Here is a 13575-nt window from a genome sequence, read left to right on the forward strand (position 1 = left end):
AATAAAAGCAAAGGTGGATGATAATATATATTATTATATATTACATGTATTATGTAATTTATTTATAATATGTACCATTGCATATTATATATCTTAGTACGTATTACTATTGAGGATAAGCATATACCATTCTCAAAAGTCTTCTTTTGACTCCAGATCTGAGTTTTATCTTGGCACTTGAAGGCTCATAGTATTTTAAAAGACATTCTAACTCTTGCTGGATCTCAGAATACCCATTTCTGAACTTGTACAATTTCTATGTTACCATTATTTTCAAGTACATATTTCCTACATTATAGTACAATGAAACTGTCAAGCAAGTTATAAATATAATGATACTTTGTACTTTTAAGTATTGTATTCCTGGAGCCAGAATTTCCCAAGCTTCCTTGCAAGCCAGACAAGTACTATGTATTTGCAATTTTATAGCTGAGAAAACTGAAGTATAGAGAAGTTACGAGCTTGAGCCAGTGCCTTACAGCAAGTCAGAAATAAAACTGGAATTTAAGAGAAATAAGTCACACTCAACATTGGATTTCCTGTACAGAGAAACATGAAATAAGAAGGAAAAATTACAAATCAGGGCTGTGAAAGTTTTTAATCAAGTTTATATATTTACCAGTTAAAAGCTAATATTTCATAAGCAATGACATTTAAGAGTACTACTAATAAAGAATAATGTGGTTTTATTTTCGTAATTTGCTTCTTGATTGCTGATGAAAATTTGTCATAAAAACATAAATGTTCATGCTTTTAGTGCAAGTGTGGAGAAAATGAAGTGAGCTTAAAAAACAATTATTAAATTTGTTTCATTCAGGTGTGGATTTATGCTGGCAGATTCCATGTTATAATCTAGCTTTGGGGGAGATGAGAAATCAGTTAAAATGATGTCTGTAATTTTCAAGGGTCCTTTAAGCTGCTATTAAAGGTAAAGCTGCATGCTTTAGATTAAAAAAGACTTTGCCAACAGTCAAAAACATAGGGCATTTGCTTCAAATTCCTAGATCTTATAGTTAGGCAAACCCAAGCATGAGATTGCTAGGCTAACTGGCATTCCAATCCGGAAACTGCTAGAGAACTAAAGTCTGAAGCTATTGTGGAAGGGTGGGGAGGGCAGGGAGTAGGGATTTGGAATATGGAATTTGGTCTGGGGTTTGCTCCGAGGTTGTGTCAGACCCACCCAATCAGTGCAGTGTGGCAGCGTCCCACCTGTCACCTTCCAGCTTTCACTAGTGAATTGCTGGGCTGCACCCACGAAATTCTGCACCTCTTTGTAATGCACAACGCCTAGCACTAGGCTGTGTTGATTTCTTGGAAAGGACATCAGATTTGAGGTGAGATGACCCACATCTCAATCCCGTGCGGGCTGAGTGGCTTCGAAGGAGTCACTTTGACCTTTTTGGACCCCAGTTTGTCTTCTATACAAGAGGGATAACAGTATCTCACAGAATTCTTTCTCTGTGTCACACTGATGCCTTCTGCTTCTATCTCCCTTTTGCTTCTAGCACTTAACTCCTGAGAGCTCTCTTTAACAAGCTATAAAATATATACTGTCATTGGAGCTGGCTCAGGTCACAGGCCTCTGTGCTAAGTTTAATGCTCTGCTGTTGTCTTCAAGTTCTTAATTTTCAAACACATAGCTTGAATTTTCCATTTTGCACTAAGCACTACAAATTATGTAGTCAGGGCTACCCACTACCTTTTTCTAACTTATGAAAAAAATGCCTGATTTTGGCATTTCTTGGAATTTACTTCATTCCAAATCATCTGCTTTGAGTATCCCTATGTAGCACGTAGTTATAAATTACTATTTTTGGTTAAAATAGTTTGTATTCAATATATGGTTTATACGTGTGTGTGCTTTCCTGATAAAGCAAAAAGCAATATTCTGACCCAATGATTGATTCCAGACTATTTAGATCCTGAATTTCTTTTTTTAAATGTTTATTATTATTTATTTTTGAGAGAGAGAGCAGGGGAGAGCATAGAGAGGGAGACACAGAATTTGAAGCAGGCTCCAGGCTCCAAGCTGTCAGTACAGAACCTGATGCGGGGTTCGAACTCACAAACCGCGAAATCATGACCTGAGCCGAAGTTGAACACTTAACTGACTGAGCCACCCAGGCACCCCTAGATTCTGAATTTCTGGAGGTAATACATTTTGTATTTTTGTCCTAGTGCCTGGCACATTGAGAATACTCAACAAAAGGTAGTGGAACGTATGTATATCATATATACTCTATCAGTCTGTTGTGAGAGACAGTCTCTTTGGATGATGAAAGCATCCTTACAGGGTGATTTATGATTTTATTTCCTTTATTGTGGCTTATTGTTGTTAAAGGTATTTGATTTTCAAAATACCAGTTGCTGTATCTTTCTTCAAGTACTTAAAAAAAATTTTTTTTTTAATGTTTATTTACTTTTGAGAGAGAGAGAGAGACAGACAGAGCACGAGCGGGGGAGGGGCAGAGAGAGCTGGAGACACAGAATCCGAAGTAGGCTCCAGGCTCAGAGCTGTCAGCGCAGAGCCCGGCACGGGGCTTGAACTCACAAACTGTGAGATCATGACCTGAGCTGAAGTCGGACACTCAACTGACCGAGCCACCCGGGTACCCCATCTTCAAGTACTTTTTAATGTGTCCCCTTAAAATCTTTGACTCTCTAGGAAAAAATGCAAATATACTTACTGTTTTATTCCCAATTATAATAGAGTCAAACCTGATATTTTTGTTAAAGCAAGTTGGGTTGTTTGACTTTTGGGGGGTATGTTATATGGTGATGAAATGACAATCAAATGATTTTAGAGTACAAAGTTGGTTTAGCTCATGGGTTTCAGGTATACATTTGGGAGAGGTGGGCATTTCTGCAGGGGGAAGCAGTAGTAACAAATCAGAAGGCAGAGCTTGTATCAGTTGCCTATTGCTACATAAAAACTTGCTCTGAAACACATCAGCCTAAGACAACATTTATCTTTCCCATAGTTTTGGAGGCGGGGGGGGGGGGCGCAGGAATCTACGAGGAATTTAACTAAGTTGTCCTGGCTCAGGGTGTCCTACAAAGCTGCAGTCATCTGAAGGCTTGACTGGGCTGGAGGATCTGTTTCCAAGAAGGCTCACTCAAGGCTGTTGGCTGGAGGCTTCGGTTCCTCCCTATGTGGCCTTTCTATGGGGCTGCTTGAGGGTTCTTAAGATATGGCCACTGACTTCCACCAGAGCAAATTACCCAAGAGTCCAAGGTCCAGGTGTCAGCATGGTCTTATTCTGGTGAAGACTCTCTTCTGGGTTCATAGCCACCAGCTGCTCACATGGTGGAAGGGGTGAGAGATGTCTGTGGGTTTTGTTTTGTTTTTTTTACAAGAATACTGATCCCATTCATGAGGGTTCCATCCTCCTAACCTAAACACCTTCCCAAAGCCCCACTTCCTAACACCCTTACATTGGCATTTGGATTTCAACATATGAATTTGGGGGAGGGGGCACAAAATGTTCAGACCATAGCAGAGATCCGATGTGGGAGGGGATTATTAGAAGGTGTGAGTATCAGAGGTGGGAATCACTGGGGACTATCTTGGATACTGACTACCACAGAGTTGGTGGGTATTAGCCTTTTCCCTGAGTTCCACCTAAAGTCAGCTGCAAAAAAGGGGCAATTCACAATGTTTGGCTTCTTAGGAGCCCTGCACAGCAGTCTAAAGGCCGGTTTCCCAGACTCAGGTTTATTTTCAAGTCCAGTCAGTACATTTTTATTAGATACTGAATCAGGGGCTGCATTTTACAACCTTGGAAGAACAAGCATCCGTGTAAATGACGCCATTTGAAGCGGCCCTACTTCCTGCATTCTCTGTACTGTGTTAAGTACCACCAGGTCAGGGGCACAGGTTGTCTCAGAGAAAAATAAGCAAAAAAACCAATATGGTGTGATGCATAATCAAGCAATGGAAAGTGCAATTCAGATCAAACACTATAAGGATTTAGGGGTCCCTGCTGGTTTGGAAAAATGCAAGGCTTCCCGAAGGTATAGGTTGCCTGAGAACTGAATAAAGAGATGCCATGAAGAAGCGAAGGGGCCTGAGGGTAAGCGGGGAGCCCAGAGCGTGCCGGGAAGGGGCAAGAGGCTCATTCAGAAGTCTCAGAGGCTTCAGTGAGGCTGGCTTATACCCTCAGGGGAAGGCCAGCGGGTCCCACTCTCCCTTTAAATCAGGAAGTTGGAAGGAAACAGAACTATCACTAGAGAAGAGGCCAAAGCCACGGACACCTATCCGATACCCACCGTGTGCAATGCACTTTCTATGTGATTTTATTTGACCTCCAAATGACTGGGAGAAATAACTTCTTTACAGAAGTGGGTGTTGAACCCAGTGTTTTCTGCATCAAAGCACACACTATTTTCACAAGACACTCACTATCTCTGCAGGATGGATCAGCTAGAACCTGGAAAAACAGATTGGACTCCCTGGTGACTCCGAGTCAGAGGAGGGAAGGAGGACGCTTTGTAAATGGCATTTAGCCATTGGGTAAACTTCCCCCTTTCTGCCCACAATCCTAGAAGGCAGGCTTTGACTTTTCTAGAGACTTCATAAAGGCACAGCTGTCCACAACCTCCACCGTGCCTCCCATTGTTGACACAAACCCATTCTGGACCAGGTCCAAATGTGCCCCATGAAGGAAGAGGGAAGGGTTCACTTCACACTCCTTTCAAAATGGAAGTGCTTGCTTTAAGCCAAATTAAGTTTAAAATTTTTAATATTTATTTATATTTGAGAGAGAGACAGAGCATGAGTGGGGGATGGGCAGAGAGAGAGGGAGACACAGAATCCGAAGCAGTAAGCCACATTAAGTTTAAAAGGCAGTTTTTTCCATACGGAGATGAGAATGACTTATTTCTCACGTAGAGATGAGAGTGGTGTTTATTTTTATTTTTACTTATTTTATTTTAGAAGAAAGATCAGGAGCAGGAGAGAGGGGGGCAGACAGAGACAGAGACAGAGGGACAGAGAGACAGAGAATCCCAAGCAGGCTCCACACTCAGCACAGAGCCCACAACCCTAGGATCATGACCTGAGCCGAAATCAAGGTCCAAGGCTCAACCAATGAGCCACCCAGGTGCCCTGAGAGTGGTGTTTAGAGAAGAGATAACAATTATGTGGGCCAATAAAGTGAAAGGAAGGATCAAATCATAGTTTGGGAAAGAATAGAGAAGAGGCATTTGGTGCTTAGCGTAGTGAAGAAGAGTCAGAAAAGCCAAGTTCAAATTCTGGTTCCCTAAGATTTGTGGCTTAGATCAATATACGTGAGCTCATGGTCTCACCTATGAAATACAGACGATGGTGCTTCCCTCATTAGCATATTGTTTCAAAGGCGATAACATTAAATACTAATACGGATAGCACATAGTAAATGCCACATAAATTGTAGCTGCTTTCATTAAAATGACTTATCAACTACGGTCAGCTTTGGCTAAAAATGTAACATATCTGCTTTCTTAGGTAAACATCTGCTAATGGGGGGAAGGTGTTCACCTAAGAAGGAAGACGATGCATTCTTAGTGACACTGCACACGGTGGTGGTGGGGAAGCAGCTTTAGAGTAGGCAGGTGCCATGAATACTCCCCAGAGTTAGAAAAACACACAGAACCAGGAGCGGTTAAAAATACTACCATCTTCTGCTCAGAGGGATGGCAAGATGGAGGAAGATGGGGACAGTGATGGTGTTTTGGGGTGTATGGACATGAGCGAGCCAAAGCTAGGGCAGAAGATTGAATGTACCGATAGGTTTGGAGGTAGTTTGTGGAGAATATGTGCTGTGCACATTATCATCAGGGTTCCACCTCAGGTCATCAGTGTCTTAGTGACAGATGCGAGAATGCAACACAGGCTCCCTGAAACCCGTGCCATTTGGGGGGAATATGGATGCTAAACCTCTCTTCTGACATTTCCTGGCTAGAGTTTAACGGAAGCAAAGCTATCTTTAGTGCCCAGTGGGAGAAAGTGAATTAAAGTCTCCCCATGCTGTTATTCATCAGTTTCTCTACAATTATCATTGTAAGACCAAGTTATCAAAGAGATTCCAAGACTTTCCTCAGTGGAGTGCCAACATGGGGTGAGGAAAGAGACTCAACACTTAAGAGAAAAGTTGAAGAGGTTAAAGCTTAGGGAGAGACAACTCAGCCTGAGAACTCTGAGGACCTTGCCTTGAAGAAGGACAGTGTGTGTGTGTGTGTGTGTGTGTGTGTGTGTGTGTGTTGGGGGGGTGTTCAGTCAACAAAAGGAATCCTAAATAGCTTTGCTTTTGCTGTGTATGTGGAATGAAATAGCTTTCCCCCCCTGTTTTTCTCCTTTTTTGGAAAAATTGATTCTAAAGATGACAAAGAAAATTATAAGCTTCCCAAGGAAGAAGGATTGGAAATTAGTCTCAAAACAACTTTGTAACTATGTCTGTGTGTTTTAGGTGTTTTGCCTTAAACTAAAGGTAGCCATCATTATGCTACGATGTCAGCTTAGTTCTATTATCAACACAAACGTGCACACTACATTACAGAAGGTGGGTTCAGTTATGACTTATTTATTAGACTTAAGAAACATGACATAAAGGAATATTCCCGGAGATGATTGAGGTGAAGTTCTTTCTCTCTTTCTTTCTCTTTCTTTTCTTTCTTCTTTCTTTCTTTCTCTCTCTCTCTTTCTTTCTTTCTTTTTCTTTCTTTCTTTTTTGAGGGTGGGGGAGAGAGAGAGTGAGAGAGAAAACAAATGGGGGAGGGGAAAGGGAGAGGAAGAGAGAGAATCCCAAGCAGGCTTCATACCCAGTGCACAGAGCCCGATAAGGTTTCCATCTCGTGACCGTGAGATCATGACCTGAGCCGAAATCAAGAGTCAGACGCTGAAGCGACTGAACTACCACCCAGGTGCCCCAGTTCTTTTTTATTTCTTAAACCCAAAGTTGAGCATCCCATAAATGCAAAACACTTCCAAAATATATAGCAAGAAAATGAATGTATGTTACATTTAGATTAAACATGCGATCCTAGGACAACTTTAGAAACATTTTGGGAGTTGAGGAAGTAGAAAGAAGAATGTTTATTTATTCGTAGGACTTATGCAGCTTACCTACAAGAAATTTCAAATAATTCTTCTCAAAACAAGAACATGTGCACAATGCATTCCATCACGAGTTATAAATGTGAGTTTGGGAAGGTAGAAAGTCACACAGGGTGAGACTCTTCCTGGCATTCATGAAGAAGAAGGTGTCAAGACAGTCAAATCAGATGAGAGTTCCATAGGGCGTTGACCTTTGTAAATTCTAGTTCTGATGGCAATGGCCGCCTCTCCTTATAATTTGATTGTGTCTGATCGCCACAGTCCTGGGGGTACACAGGCTTCTCTCTGGTCTGACTGAAGTACTTCCCTGAAGACAAGAAGTTGGAGCAGCTCCCAGAGCGGGAAGCCCAGCCTGATAGAACTCTTGCATTCCAAGTATGGCAGATATGTGTTATCATCCCCCAGAAGACTCTCCCCTACCTGTGGCTAGGTATAATCTTGTGACTAAATTCTAACAAGAGAGATGTCAGCAAAAAGGTTGTAAGCTTCTGAGTACCTTTCCAGAAAGATAACTACTGTGCACCCTCGAGTTCATTACACTTTTGTAATTACTCTTTTGTCTCTTCTTCTATTTGGGACTGGAAGGTAAACCTCGTGGATGACCCCCACTCTAGTAGTGATGTCCAAGAGGAAGACTAGAGGAATTTGAAGTCTTGAGGACTTTGTGAGCCTACTATTACAGCTCTATACCTCTTATACCGCCTAATTTCATTTAGGTGAGAGAGAAATACATTTCTCATTTAAGCCACTGCTACCTTGAGTTTTCTGTAACTCGCAGCTAAAGGTAAAAGGTAGGTAAAAGGTGAGATTCAGTTGTTTGTTTTTGCCAGTTTTGAATACATCAGTGACAATCCCAAGAGACTGACACCTGATAGGCACATGAGAGAGTACAGTTTTGTTGTAGGCCCATTCTTGGGATTCTAGGAGACTCTCCTGATCCATGCTAGTGGGGAGCTTGGAGTCACTCACAAGTTTTCCTTGGGACCAGACTACTCCTGGTAAATGTTAAGAATTTATAACGAAGAGTGGCATGTCAGCAACTCTTTAAATATGTGTGTGTTAAGACTAATTAGGAATAGATGGGTAAAAATTAGAATAGGTTACGCTCTTCGGGGCGGTTATTTCCGAGAAGAGAAGTGAACTGAGAATTAACCACTATTCCAAACGGTAGCTCCTCAAATGGTGTCAGCAAACACATGCGAGAGTTCAAGATTCTTTTGTGAGAATTAAACGATTATTATCCAAAATTTAAAAAGAGGGGAAATGGGAAGGGTACCGAACTTATTTAGATAAACTCAACCGCAATTTTTGCAATTATGGCGAAACCACAGTTCATTGCAATTATTTTGCAGCTTCTTGTGCCTAGAACTTCTTTTGTGCTCACGATAGTATGGTGTTTCAGTAGGCCTGGTTCTGTCTTAGTTCTTCTTTTGAGATATTTACTTGTCATTGGAACTCTCAGCCACATTTGACATCTCATCCTTGATTAGGACTCTATCTTATATGTTGCTTCATCTAGCATAGGGGTTGGCAAGCTGTGGTTCATAGGCCCAATTTTAGTTCAGGGGCTAAGAATGTTTTTTATGTTTGTAAATGGTTCAAAAAATTTAAAAAAGGATAACATTTTATGACAAGAAAAGTATATGAAACTTACATGTTGGTGTCTATGAATAAAGTTTTATTTGAATGCAGCCATATTTGTTTAGTTACGTGTTGTCTATGGCTGTTTTCACACTATAATGGTGGAGTTAAAAGTTGCACCACAACCTGCGTGGCCTGCAAAGCCTAAAATATTTAGTATCTGGCCCTTTACAGAGAAAGTTGGCTGAGTTCAGATCTAGCATAATGTGACACTTAGTTTTGGAATTCAGAAGTAGAATCATAGAATTCAAGAGTTGAGAGGGTATCAGAAAGCCTCTTGTCAACAACTCTGACACATCCCTCGCCAAAGTCAACAGTCAGCTATTCCATTCTTAGAAATAGTTACTTAAAAGGCAATTCTTGTGGTCATTAATTTTTCCTAGCTTTACTCTCTGAGCATAGCCAGGGGTTGGCATGTAATAGGTGCTTTGAAATAATTATTCAACAATTACTTAGCACTTTCTATGTGACAGCATTATTCTCAATACTTTACAAGTAATTCATAGAACACTATAGGGTAGGCGCTGTAATTATCTTTACAGTGGAGGACACTGAGGCACAGGAAGGTTAATTCAGTTTTCCGAGGACACATAGCTTCCCAAGAGCTTAAGCTGGGACTGGAACTTAGTCTGACTCTGGATTTTGGGTTCTCTGCTGCCATTTACTGCAGCACGAATGGGTAAACATTTGATGGTTGCATTCTATGTGTCAGCCCTTCACTAGGTACAGGTGGCTACCAAATTCCTAAAATATATGTATACAGTTCCTCCAAAAGCTGAAGCCATATAACGCTGCAATATGAGAAACAAGGGAGCATATAGTCTTGCTGTATTTTCTGTTTTTGCTATGTAGTTTTTTTTTCACTTCTAGATACACTGAGGATAGTTACAGGATCTGGAAACCATCTACTATAAAGCAATGTTGAAAAATCTAGGGATATTTAACCTGGAGAAGAGAACTCTGGCTGGAAAATGACTGGGGCAGTTCTAAGCTTTCCATGACATTCATGAGATCTAGAGGAAGAAAGAACATTATCTCCAATGCGTTAAGAAGAGCAAAGAGATTTAGTTCCTGGGAACCTCCAGCAACCCCCACCCCCTGTGTAAACCAGGGTTCTCCAAGAGCTGATATCAAGGTAGTATCATATGTGTTGAGCTTTTTGTTTTTTAAGTGTATTTATTTTGAGAGAAAGTGTGAGTGGGGGAAGGGCAGAGAGAGAGGAGATCTGAGAATCCCAAGCAGGCTTCATGCTGTCAGCTCAGAGTCCAATGCGAACCAGAAGATTGTGACCTGAGCCTAAGTCAAATGCTTAGAAAGCTGAACCACCCAGGCGCCCCGGTATGTGTCGGGCTTTCTTTTTTTTTTTTTTTTCAACGTTTTTATTTATTTTTGGGACAGAGAGAGACAGAGCATGAACGGGGGAGGGGCAGAGAGAGAGGGAGACACAGAACCGGAAACAGGCTCCAGGCTCGGAGCCATCAGCCCAGAGCCCGACGCGGGGCTCGAACTCCCGGACCACGAGATCGTGACCTGGCTGAAGTCGGACGCTTAACCGACTGCGCCACCCAGGCGCCCCTTGTCGGGCTTTCTTAAGGGAAAATGCACTGTGAAAGGAAAGAGCAGTGAGCCCCTGATGGAAGTCTCATGTGGAGTGAAAGAAAGAGGGAGAATGTGTTTTTTACTGCTGTGCAGTCTAAGCAGAAGCTTAGAAGAATCCTTTAGCTGACAAAAGAGTTCAGAGTCTCCCAGAAACCAGTCTGTCTTAGTACCCTTAGGATCTGAAAACTTGGGGATGAAGTTCAAAGTGCAACACCGGGGACCCCCGGTCAGTGACGAACCTGTGATGGGAAGTGTGTGAGGTGCATTCTCACGGCCACTACATCTCTCCTCACGTCGTGTTGGTCAATTATTAAATCAGTCTTTGTGACGGGATTAAATGCCCTGATTGGCTGAGGCCTGAAATTCATGAACCAATCACTCTGACCACGGCGATGGGATTTCCCAAAGGCCCATTAAGTCCACTGTCAAGGTGAGCTTCCCCTCCACCTATGGGTTATGGGGAGGAGGGGCTAATACCTACATAAAAGTCTGTGTATCCTTAGGAAGGGGAAAGGGGAATAACGTCTATGATTTTGCAGTTCGTCCCCTGGGAGGCGTGATGCCAAAACCTGTGCTTTGCTTGTCTGTACCACAGCATCTCTTACAATCTAGGGTGACCATAGTTCTTACAAGTCTTGGTGTTTGGGGTAGGAGGGTGGGGATCAAAGTCAATGCCACTGAAAAATCCTTCTGTTATCTATGAAATATGTGTCGCCACGACTAGTTTCAGATCATTTCATAAATTGTTGATGAGCTGGCATCTTGTAGGAGAAATATAACAATCACGAGAGCCAGTATTTCTGGAGCAATAAATATATCAGAGGGTTAAGAAACTTTCTAGGGAGCACAGCAAATAATTCAGTGGCTGATTGATAGCAAACGTGTAACGTTTCCTCCTCCTCCTCCTCCAGTTCGTACTATGACTGTTTCCACTCCAGCTGTTGAAGGCTCTCGAGGCTGGCATGATGCCATCTGAGACAGCAAGTTGCCCTTAACATTCAGTCATTGCAGGTAGCCAAATACAACTAGGCGCTACGGAATTGCAGCATTTGGCTGACTTTGTAAGAGAACTGTTTTACGCCTCCACTGTGGCTGCTTGGCTCTGCGCTGATAGGCACCAAGATGGTGGCGAGCTGGCGTTTTAGGGAACGAGAGACAGACAAGGATCAGAATAAGGAGGGCCATGGAGAGAATTTCAGCGGTTATCTCAGTGACAAATCATTTTTTTTTTTTCAACGTTTATTTATTTTTGGGACAGAGAGAGACAGAGCATGAACGGGGGAGGGGCAGAGAGAGAGGGAGACACAGAATCGGAAACAGGCTCCAGGCTCTGAGCCATCAGCCCAGAGCCTGACGCGGGGCTCGAACTCACGGGCCGCGAGATCGTGACCTGGCTGAAGTCGGACGCTTAACCGACTGCGCCACCCAGGCGCCCCGACAGTGACAAATCATTTGATTGCTGTAATCCCTACCGTGGGTAGGCCCTGCTTTTTAAAGAACGCAAATTAACAACACAGATCAAAGGGTGATTATCCACTTGAAAAGGCGTCATGAATTTACAGAGGGATTCACTATAAAAGTCCCTTCAATATCAATAAAATGCATTTGACGGGCAATCCATTACATATCATACTTCATGTTTTTTTCAATAGGCTACGCACTGGATTAAGGGCTATTCACATACATACGTTTTGAAGAAATTTATTCAGGTAGCTTCAGCAAAATCAAATTTCAACACATTTTGATGTCCCTACTTTGAAGAAATACTCATTAAGGTCCTACTCTGTACGAGGCACTATATATACTACCCTGTGCTAATACTTGGTCTCGGGGGGAGACCAAGACCCAAGTTCAGTAGGTCTGGCGGGGAGAGGCTCAGACTCTGGATTCCTAGCACGTTTTTAGACTACGCTTTGAGCAGCAAGGGCTTCTAGAAAATCAGGCTGGGAAATTAAGCAGAGACGGAGAGATGTGAGGCCTGGAGACTCCCCGCCCAATCCCCCTGATGGGTGAGCCTGCGGAGGCTGCTGGTCGCGCCCAGCCAGCGGGCAGGTCTCCCGGAGCATCGCGGCCACCAGCGCTAACAGCCGCGTGCCCCCAGCTCCTTCGGTTGCTGCTGGACACTGGCTGTTGTAGTCGCTGCAGCTGGAATGAATTCCTAGTTGCAGAAATCGCTTTAGTCTCCAAGACCTGAGTGGGAGCCCCCGGTGGGCCAAGCCTGGGTAGGACACATCGGCGCTCTCTTCCTTGGAGGGAGAAAAGTCGCTATCTGCTCTTTCTGCTTCTGCAGCGGAAGGCCGGCCCTACTTCCAGCGATGACTCACAGCAAAATATTCCCCAAACTTAGTGAAGAGGTTCAGAGGCTGGGCAGCCAAAAAGAAAAAAAAAAAAAAAAAAAAAAAGATGCATATCCCCTGTGAACGACAGGAGTTTATGTGCAAAAAAGAAGTTGGTTCTGCAGCTCAGCTTTACGCCAGTCGTGGCACAGAGCTGAAATTCCCAGGAGCCAGGTGGGATAGCCTTGGGCCCACCGCTCCTCTCCCCAGCCTCGGATGGAAGCCGCGGGATCTCCTGGGTTATCTGCCACGATCCTGGGCCCTTCTGTTACTTGGGGTACAAAACGTTCGGCGGTCCGACTCTCCTTTGCTCTATTTCACTTCTCATTTAACTGCAAATTTGTCTCGTGTCAGGAGTTTTTTTTCTGGATTGGATGTGTGACGGTTGATGAACTCCCAAGCTATCTAGTTTATCTTCCTGATGGGATTTACAGGGTAATGTCTCCAATATTAAAAAAAATAAAGTTAAATCTTAGGCTGTGGCTAAGAAGAATGAGAAATGTCAAAGTGTATGCCTGTTTGTTCCCCTTTTAGGCTCACTAGCCCCATCCACTGCTATATGCTGGTTTTCATTAAAATGTGACATTTATCTTCCCAAAGTGAATTTGTCTTGCTCTGATAGGAATAGCAAAATGTCACAATTTACTGCAACAAAAGTAAATACAGGAAAAGACAAATGATAATTTTCAATGAAAACCATAATTTCAAAATAATGGGTTTCTTAAATATACAATACTCTAATAGAGGCAACACTATTGTCATGAGAATTCAAATAAAATAAATTCTGATGTCTGGTGATGGGAATATATTGGACAAAGACGCTTGTTGCCAAAACACCGCAACGGAGACTTTTATTGCCACATATACTCTCCCATTAAGAGTCATGTAGGGGGGGCGCGTGGGGGG

The sequence above is a fragment of the Prionailurus bengalensis genome, chromosome B4 (genome assembly GCF_016509475.1).
Source record: "Prionailurus bengalensis isolate Pbe53 chromosome B4, Fcat_Pben_1.1_paternal_pri, whole genome shotgun sequence".
Taxonomy (NCBI): Eukaryota; Metazoa; Chordata; class Mammalia; order Carnivora; family Felidae; genus Prionailurus; species Prionailurus bengalensis.